This window comes from Apodemus sylvaticus, chromosome 1 (assembly GCF_947179515.1).
Source record: "Apodemus sylvaticus chromosome 1, mApoSyl1.1, whole genome shotgun sequence".
In the NCBI taxonomy this organism is placed as follows: Eukaryota; Metazoa; Chordata; class Mammalia; order Rodentia; family Muridae; genus Apodemus; species Apodemus sylvaticus.
Genome location: NC_067472.1, coordinates 52622058 through 52632063, shown reverse-complemented (window position 1 = coordinate 52632063; position 10006 = coordinate 52622058). Strand labels below are relative to the sequence as shown.

The following is a 10006-nucleotide window of genomic DNA, read 5'->3' as shown; positions in this document are numbered from 1 at the left end:
ACTGACCAGCCAGTGCACGTGAGCACACACACACACACACACACACACACACACACACACACACACAGAAGCTGACATCCCCTCCCACAGCACTCTAGACTCACTTCTTTGTTAAAGGCAATCCAAACCCCAAGCTTTAGACTTATTTCCCTTTCGCAGGCCTGAGTGTCATCTTCTAGGTGGCTTCCACTGTGTTCTATCCTTTGTAGAAGTCTGAAAGTATTACCTCAGTTACCCGCTGTGTACCTGCGGGAACCCTGCAGTCCAGGTCCACAGCCCCTCCCCTGCCACTGGCTCCCTGGTAATTACCTCACAAGGTTTCTGCCCTTGCATCCCTCTAGGCCTCTGGCCCTGGACCCCAGACCCCAGGGTGGCAGTTTCCTGTCCTATCACCCGTACTTTCCATGACACAAGAGGAAGTCAGCTGAGCTGGCTGGGTTTTCCATGCTGCTGCTTGGTGGAGGCAAAGGTGGGGGAGGGGGACGAGCCCCCTAGGCCAGTTCAGAACCTCAGCGGCCTGCGGGACACACTCTGCCCTATTGCCTCGGTGACACCAGGTAACCTCTGGAGAGCTGCTGTATTCTTCTTTTCTGGGTCACTCCTCAGTGATTCCAACACCTGCCCCTTTGGATGGGGGATGGGAGAAGGCAGTAAAGGAGCCACAAGGAGGGGGGGGGCGCGGCTGAGGATAGGAGGAGATCAGGGAGGGGCCGCAGAATGTGAGGGCATTTAGCAGGAGACCAGCCTTGGCTGAATGACTGAAATCTGAAGGGTGGATACATTGGTTGAATGACTGAATATCTTAGTCACTGGAATCTTCTGTGCTGTCAACCTTGAGCACGACCAGCTCAGGCTGGCTTTCCATCTTCTCTACCCAGCCTGGGGGGAGCACTCCTGACCTAGCTTCACTCCTTCCCTGGGAGTGGAGGGAGTGAAGGGACTGAGGGAGGGAGGGGCGCTGGGCCTCCAGCACCTGCCCTTTGAGTGTGGCCTTTGCAGTGTGACCTTAAGCGAGTCCTGTCGAGTTGGGGTCTTCAGTTGGTTTCTGTGTAGCATAGGGGAGTTGGGTGACCCCAGGGCAGCCCTCCTTCAGATATCTACCCATGGAGATTGTAGAGGGAAGGGGTGCCGGGTGCCTTCAGAGGAGGGATTTTCTGTCTTGGGACCTAGAGGATTTGGCTCTTGGTGGGAGGACATCAGCTTGACCTCTTGGGGGAAGCAGAGGTCAGGCTTCCAGGGCGCTTACCCTGAACACCAAAAGGGCCAGGCCCTCAGCAGGCTCCCTATTGCCTCCTTTGGAACAGCACCAGCCTCTCACATATATGGTGAAACTGAGTCAAGGAGGCAAATTCCCTAAATTCCCCTTGTGTGATGCATTTAAGAAGACTACGTTATAGCCGGGCGGTGGTGGCGCACGCCTGTAATCCCAGCACTCTGGGAGGCAGAGGCAGGCGGATTTCTGAGTTCGAGGCCAGCCTGGTCTACAGAGTGAGTTCCAGGACAGCCAGGGCTACACAGAGAAACCCTGTCTCGAAAAAACCAAAAAAAAAAAAAAAGAAGAAGACTACCTTATGACATGCCCCATGAAGTATTTGCACAAACACTGGCTCAGAGGGAAGGTTCTACAATCCGTGGTTGTTAGTTTCCAGTGGCAACTGTCATAGTCGGGTAGAAACAACATGGAGTCTAGAAGCTGGCTTAAATTCTGAGGGGGAGTCTTAGGCAAGCTACTTCTCCATTCTGAGCTCCTGTCTCCATGCAGCTCAGGGTGTCTGGAAGCTGCCCCATGAGGACATGCTGGGCTTGTGAACTATGGCGTGCTCCCTCCCAGTGTGAGCCCTGCCCCCCAGGCTCAGCCCATGCTTTCCCACAGGGCTGTAATGTGAAGGCTCTCTGAAGTGACCAGCCTTCTCCGCCGCAGCTGTCTCTCTCCCTATAGCTAGCCCACAGTTCCGACTCCTACTTTCTCTTCCGTTGCTGCTGTGCGTGGCACTGAGCCTGTTTGACCGCAGGGTAAAAGTGAGAACACAAGGACACATGTTAACCCAGCCTGTTTTACCTGAGGATCACTGAGGTAAGAGGTGCATTCTCCAGCTGCCGAGCTCACCAACAGTGAGGTTTGCGCCTCCAGGACTCCCGGCAGGTGGATGTCCTTTTTCTTACATGCCACCTGTCTCTTATTTCATTTGCCCAAAAGGAACTTGTTCTGTAGAACAGGTAGACACACAGAGCCTGAGCGGCGAGGAGGACAAAGGCACCTGAAGGAATGCACGTAGTGGGTCCTCTCTACGGTAGAGAGGGTAGAGAGCTGGGGGAGGGAGGGTCCTTCCTCTTAGAGCAGTGGGCAATCCCAGCCCTTAGAGCAGAGATGCCCCTGAAGCTGCCTGCCTTTTTGATCACCCAGCCCAGGACTGTTTCCTTAAGAGCATAAGGCAGTCTCTCTAGGGACATTAGGACAGGATGTGGGAAGGGCCAGCCTGAGGGGGCTGTAGAGAAAACGTAGCCATTACAACTTGTGAGGAAATCGAGGAGGGAGGAAGGGCACTGGAGAGATGAGCGGCTTCCCAGTTATTGCGGGGTGGGTTTGCTAGGCTGAGGGAAGAGTCTGCACAAAGGCTTCTGGGTCCTGCAAGGTAGTAGCTAGTCTGGGACACGTGAGGTTGGGCTCAGCGTTGAAGCTTGGGATGTGAGTCCTGGCTCAGTCATTGTCGCCGTGTGTTTGAGGTGCAGGCTCTCCCGTAGACCCCAGTTTGCTTGCGATATAAAGGGCCTTCTCCAGATGGTCACTGAGAGTTCTCAGACTGTGACCTCAGGGGTCAAGGTGTCATTTAAAAACCTGGTCAGGACCTGAACAATCTATGAAAGTTTTCTTAAAAGGACCAGACGCTGAAAGCCATGACACTCTTTAGAGTTCACACTCGAAGGGCCATTGAGGGGGCTTAGCAGGTAAACAGCCTTACCACCAAGCCCGAAACGCTGAATTTGATCTCTGACACACACATGGTGCATGGGGACAAGTGACCCCTGCAGGTTGTCCTCTGACCTCCATGCCTGTGTGCTGACACACACACACACACACACACACACACACACACACACAAATGGGCAACTCGACAAGAGTTAATAGAGGGACTTCCTGGGTGGGAGATGTAGTCCCATGCAAGGTATCTCAGCCACCCAGAGGGAAAGGAAAGGGGAGGAGATGGGCAAGGGAATTCCAGCCTCTCCACACTCCAGAGGCCACACAGAGGGCATGGCAGGCCCGATGCGAGGTTCAGGCAGGAGTATTGTAAACTCAAGGCCTTCCAAGACTACAAAGTGAGTTCAAGGCTATCCCACACATACTTTTATTTAAATAAAAAGGGAACGAAAACAGGAGATGGTAGCGCAGTGGTCGAGCATTTACCTAGCCTGATGGAGGCAAGTGATCCCTGCACTGAGCAAAGAAAAATATGAAAGGACGCTTCCCAGGGCTCTGAGGCAGAGGTGAGCGGACATGACCATAGTTTACACATTGCCGCCTATTTGAGTAAAACGTGCAGGAAATGAGTAGTTAGGGTTTCAGTGTCCACATAGAGGAGTTTGCAGAATTTTAAGTTAGGATGATAGACTAATGGCGGGCTGGGCTCGGAAGATCTGGAATTGAGTGTGGGTGGGCTTTTCTTTTCACGAATGGGTGTTGCCGACGTTTAGTCATTTTCAGAAGTATACACGTATGTTTTCTAGTATACACGTATGTTTTCTAGTATATACGTATATTTTCTAGTATACACATATATTTTCTAGTATACATGTTTATTTTCTAGTATACACTTATATTTTCTAGTATACACTTATATTTTCTAGACGTCGTTTAGAGACAACTTCCAAGGGGTTTACAGAAAACCTCTTAATGAAAACAGTCCAGTGTGTTTGTGTCCAAAACATCTGAGATCTTCTTAGTGTGGTTCTCCTTGCTAATAAAAATAATTCATACAATTGAGAAAAGTCAGCGAACACAGTGGCTCACAAAGAAAATCATAAGTGAAACTAACTACCCACGATCCTACCCTCTGGTGTAACGGTGGCGAACATCATAGGCCTCATGTAAGCTTTAGTTTTTCTCTTTTCTGTTCCTAATTGCAATAATTATGTTGTGTTTCAAAGCAGGCAGCATAAATGAATGAAATGTAATATAATATTATATATATATATATATATATACACACACACACACACATACAAGTATGTATAAATACCTAATTTTCTAGTGCAGGAGATGAACCCAGGACCTCATTCATATATGTTAGGCAAGTACTCTATTTCTGAGCTATAGTCCAGCCCTATTTATTGATTTTTTGATTGATTTATTGATTTATTGATTGGTTTATATTTGTGTATGAGTGCAGGCATGCCTCAGCACCAGTGTGGAGATCAGAGGATGTTTGGGAATCCATTTTCTTTTTCTTTCTTTCTTTCTTTATTTTTATTTTATTGAAAAAGAAAGTAAAAACATTTTATGATAAAATTGAAGATTTACATGGAAATATTTCTGATAAAATAGAAGAGATATATAGAAAAACACATTAAAATAGACAATTTTCATGGAAAATTAAAGAGTAAAGTGGTAGACATAAAAACATTGCTAAATTAATTGAAAAGGGAAGTAGAAACATTTTATGATAGAGTCGAAGATTTACATAGAAAATATTTCTGATAAAGTTGTAGAAAAATGTAAAAAAACATTAGACTGAAGATTGTCATGGAAAATTTTATATAGATAATAATAATAATCTTTATAATTTTTATAATAATGGTAGAGATAAAAATATTCCTAAGTTGATTGAAAGTGGAATTACAAACACTTTCTGATAAAGTTGAAGATTTACATAGAAAATATTTCTGATAAAATTGAAGAAATATATAGAAAAACACATTAAAATTGAAGATTATCATGGAAAATTATATAGATAAAATGGTAGACATAAACCTTTCTAAATTAATTGAAGGTGGAATTAAAAACATTTTGTGATAAAATCAGAGATTTACATGAAAAACATTTCTGATAAAATAGAATATATAGAAAAACATGTTAAAATTGAAGAGTATCAAGAAAAACAATGCAGATAAAATGGTAGACATAAATTATTAAATTAATTGAAAGAGGAATTACAAACATTTTCTGATAAAATTGAAGATTTAAATGAAAAATATTTGTTAGTCTGTCTTTGTATTGGGGAATTGAGTCCATTGATATTAAGAGATATTAAGGAATAGTGAGTATTGTTTCCTGTTATTTTTGATGTAATTTTTGTGTTTGTGTGGTTATCTTCTTTTGGGTTTGTTGGAAGAAGATTACTTTCTTGCTTTCTCTAGGGTGTAGTTTCCCTTCTTGTGTTGGCATTTCCCATCTATTATCCTTTGTAGGGCTGGATTTGTGGGAAGATATTGTGTAAATTTGGTTTTATCATGGAATATCTTGGTTTCTCCATCTATGGTGATTGAGAATTTTGCTGGGTATAGAAGTCCGGGCTGGCATCTGTGTTCTCTTAGGGTCTGTATGAGATCTGCCCAGGATTTTCTAGCTTTCATTATCTCTGGTGAGAAGTCTGGTATAATTCTGATAGGTCTGCCTTTATAAGTTACTTGTCCTTTTTCCCTTACTGCTTTTAATATTCTTTTTTTGTTTAGAGCATTTGGTGTTCTGATTATTATGTGCCGGGAGGAGTTTCTGTTCTGGTCCAGTCTGTTTGGAGTTCTGTAGGCTTCTTGCATGTTCATGAACTCTCTTTCTTTAGGTTAGGGAAGTTTTCTTCTATAATTTTGTTGAAGATATTTACTGGCCCTTTAAATTGGAAATCTTCATTCTCTTCTATACCTATAATCCTTAGGTTTGATCTTCTCATTGTGTCCTGGAATTCCTAGATGTTTTGGGTTACAAGCTTTATGCATGTTGCATTTTCTTTGACTGTTGAGTCAATGTTTTCAATGGTATCTTGAGCACCTGAGATTCTTCTATCTTTTGTATTCTGTTGTTGATGCTTGCATCTATGACTCCTGAATTCCTTCTAAGGTTTTCTATCTCCAGAGTTGTCTCCCTTTGTGATTTCTTCATTGTTTCTACTTCCACTTTTAGATCCTGGATGGTTTTGTTCAGTTCCTTCACTTGATTGTTTGTGTTTTCCTGTAATTCTTTAAGAGATTTTTGTGTTTCTTCTTTAAGGGCTTCTGCCTGTTGACCCATGATCTCTTGTATCTCTTTAAGGGATTTTTGTGTTTCCTCTTTAAGGGCTTTTACCTGTTGACCGATGTTCTCCTGTATTTCTTTAAGGGAGTTATTTAAGTCTTTCTTGAATCCCTCTATTAGTACCATGAGATATGATTTTAAATCTAACTCTTGCTTTTCCAATGTGTTGAGATATCTGGGACTTGCTGTGGTGGAAGAACTGGGCTCTGATGTTGCCAAGTAGCTTTGGTTTCTGTTGGTAGGGTTCTTGTGCTTGCCTTTTGCCATCTGGTTATCTCTGGTGCTAGTTGGTCTTGCTGTCTCTGGCTGGAGCTTGTCCCTCCTGTGGGCCTGTAAACCTGTGTCCGTACTCCTGGGAGACCAACTTTTCTGTCAGGGTCTGTGCACAGAAGGCTGTGGAGCTGCCTGGCTCCCTGGTGCCCAGGGCAGCCTGAAGACCTCTGCCCCAGCTGCTCCATTGATCATCCATCCTGTGCGCTCCCATCTGTTCCCCTCTGGAGAGAAGGTGGAGATTTCAACTCTATGCTCAGAAGTGAAAGCACTGCTGGGAGATCACTCTCTCCTAGCTGGCTGTGCACAGAAGGCTGTGGAGCAGCCTGACTCCCCCGTGCAAATGGCAGCGGGAAGAGAATCCGTTTTCACTTTCCACCTTGTGGAGAAAGAGTTTCTCTTTTTTATTTATTATTGAGACCAGATCTTCACTGTGTATTCTCAGCTAGCCTAAGCCTCACCGAGATCCACCTGCCTCAGTCTTCTGAGTGCAGAGATTACAGGCGCGTGCTGCCGTGGCGAGCTGGCAGGGTCTGTCTTGTTTAAGTTGTACTGTATGCGCCAGGGTAGCAGGCCACCAACTCTCCTGCTGCCACCTCCTCTCTCACTGTAGAGGGCTGGGATTACAGACTCCATCTGATTTTGGCTTTTTATGTGGGTTCTAGGGATAAAGTTCAGATGATCAGGCTTGGGTCACAGGTGACTTTGACCTGCTGAGCTGTCTTCTCAAGCATGAATCTTGCACTCACCCTCACAGACTCCACATTGAGCTTCATCTCAGTCCACTCATGACTCTGAGACACAAGTGGCTTTAGACGTCTGCATGGTCGCTGCTGCACAGCCCTGATGTAGAACTGATCCTTATTATTGGGCATTCGTGTTTATTCTTTTGTGCTTAAAATACCTGTGCTATTTTTTGCATGATTATCTTTTTTTTCCCCAATAGGTCTTTATTTCCCTTAAATGATAGCATCTGAATAAAAATTTTTTTGATGATTTTAAACTGCAAAAAAATTTTATATGCGATATGAATGCTCATCTGCTTGGTTTACTTAAAAAGGGGTGATCTGGGTAAGTCTGTGTGGGTCATTGCAGGGTGCCATAGGACAGTGAGGGGAACGACGTTCAACAAAAGCTGTTATCCCAGCTACTCAGGGAGCTGAGGCAGGAAGATCACAAATTCAAGGCCTGCCTGGGCTACAAAATAAGGGTAAGACTAGTAACCTTGATGACATAGTGAGGCTCTCTGTCTCTCTGTCTCTGTCTCTGTCTCTGTCTCTCTCTCTCTCTCTGTGTGTGTGTGTGTGTGTGTGTGTGTGTGTGTGTGTGTGTGAGAGAGAGAGAGAGAGAGAGAGAGAGAGAGAGATTTTTCGAGGCAGGGTTTCTCTGTGTAGCCCTGGCTATCCTGAAACTCACTCTGTAGACCAGACCAGGCTGGCCTCAAACTCACTTGAGATCTATCTGTCTCTGCCCTCCTAAGTGGAGGCCCTGTCTTAAAAAAAGTAGAAAGAAAGAAAAAAATCAATGTGTTGGGATAAAAAAGGAAGGAAGGAAGGAAGGAAGGAAGGAAGGAAGGAAGGAAGGAAGGAAGGAAGGAAAGGACAGACACCTTTTCTGTGGTGTGCTGTCTGGGTGCTCCCTGGAAGTATGCACTCTCCTCTGAAGGTTGAGGCTGTGGTCTGTCAACAGAGACTGAAATCTGGAAGGAGCCTTTGTCTTGGCTTGGGGAGAGTGAGGGGCTCAGCGTGGCCTGAAAAGTAGACTCTGTGGTCCCTTCCTCCTCTGCTCAGAGACCTCACTGGGATGTGCACACTCCACAGTCCCCGCCCTTCTGGGAGGTCCTGTGTTATTGATTCTTTAATCTCTGTGGAGTTCAGGGGCATGCCCATCTGGACCAAAAGGATGTTGCAGAAATTTTCATCTATTGGTTTTGCATGTCTGGTATTCATGCTGCTGTTGCTGCTGCTGATGGTGGGGGCAGCATCAGAGGTGATGATGTCCAGAGAACAATATGCTAAAAATGGTGGCGATGACAGTAATGATGATGTCAGTAATGATGCTGTTGGTGACCGTGGCAGTGACAATGGTTTGCATGGTGTTAGGGGTCCCAAGATGGTTTGATGTGGCTCAGTTTTAATCTTAGTATTTATGACTTTGTTTTAACTTGTCCTAATTGAATATATCAAAACCTAAATAATGAACATACCAAAGCCATGATTTATGCAAGTGATAGCTTTGTTTTTAAGTCAGGCAAGGTGGCACAATTCTAGCACTTTAGAAAAGAGGCAGGAGGATTAAGAATTAGATAGTATTCTTGGTTATGGGCCAGCCTAGACTACAGATCTCTCAAAGAAACAATTTTGCTCTGTTTTTAAAGAGAGTTTTCATTTGGTTTATTTAGAGTGCAAATCCACTGAGTTGATTTAGACCATTATAACAGTAACAGTGTTAATACTCGAAGACATGAGCAGAAACATGAGGTCTACTGGTTGCATCTCTGACCATTCAATAGTCCCATTGTCTGTCGTGCAGAGCACAGAGCAGGAACTTAGGGTTTCATACACATGAGTGATCTCAGGTGTAGCCAAGCCATGGAGCTGGAACTTGAACACAATGCTCAAGTTAGGAGAAAACTACCTGAAGTGTAGGATGCCCCCAGAGACGTGTGCGAGTGTACCATAACTGAGCAGGTGACGTCACAAACTGAACACACACCGCTTGCTGCCTCTGCCCAGGCATCCATTACATCCATTAGTCTTTTCTTGTCATTGTTAGTTTTACCTGTTCTTGGATTTTCTCTGATTGGTATCACCCAGCTTGTATCCTTTCTCTTCTGAATTTACCCACGGTATTTTGTGCAGAGACCGTTCGTTCTCTCTTTGTGGCTGTATAGTATATTGATGCATGGTCAAACAATAGTTGATTGATACACTCTACCGAGACGGGTGCATGTGTTGTACAAAGCATGCAGTTTTAACCTTGAGGCTCTACTGCCACCCACAGATACCTGTACATCACAGAGCAAACAGGACTTTCAGAGAGCTGGAGACTGGGGAGGGCGTGAAGCACACAAACCCACAGTGACTGAGAGCCGCTGTTCTGAGGCCAAGTGGCCTTGAGGGTGGGGCGCTCTCACGGTGAATTTTAACCTTGGGCCTCTCTAGTCGATCTGACTTTCATAACAGCATTGTCTGTTACCGTGAGACAGCCCATCTGTTGTCATGTGACAGGATAAGGAACCAACAGGGACCGAGGATGCTAATGCTGAGCCTAGGGGTGCCACACTGGGCACTGCCCGCCAGAGGAAGTCTTTTGTAGAGACACACCCAACCCTGCAGCCTTGAGGCAAAGAGCGTAGGTTAGGAGGGCCCCTCCATCTTGGGAGATGTCTAAACACACAGCAAGGATGGTCAGGTCAGCAAGAGCCATTGGCGCCTTTGTCTGGCCCTCTGCAGGACAGGGCCGTGTGAGGAGGCTCCTGGAGGTGAGGAGACTGAGTGATGGAGGACC

General features: G+C 45.3%; 1 long non-coding RNA gene across 2 annotated transcripts in view; it reads left to right on the top strand.

Annotated features, from left to right (window-relative positions):
* The first annotated feature begins 464 nt into the window (after nucleotides 1-464).
* The window catches only part of LOC127690450 (uncharacterized), a 52802-nt gene continuing 43260 nt past the window's right edge, over nucleotides 465-10006 (top strand). Inside the window, exon 1 of one of the 2 annotated variants that reach the window (XR_007979142.1) lies at nucleotides 465-557. This is a non-coding gene — a long non-coding RNA (uncharacterized LOC127690450). Of the gene's footprint in view, nucleotides 558-9882; nucleotides 9981-10006 lie in introns of those variants that run through there. The other variant, XR_007979148.1, reaches the window with a different exon arrangement.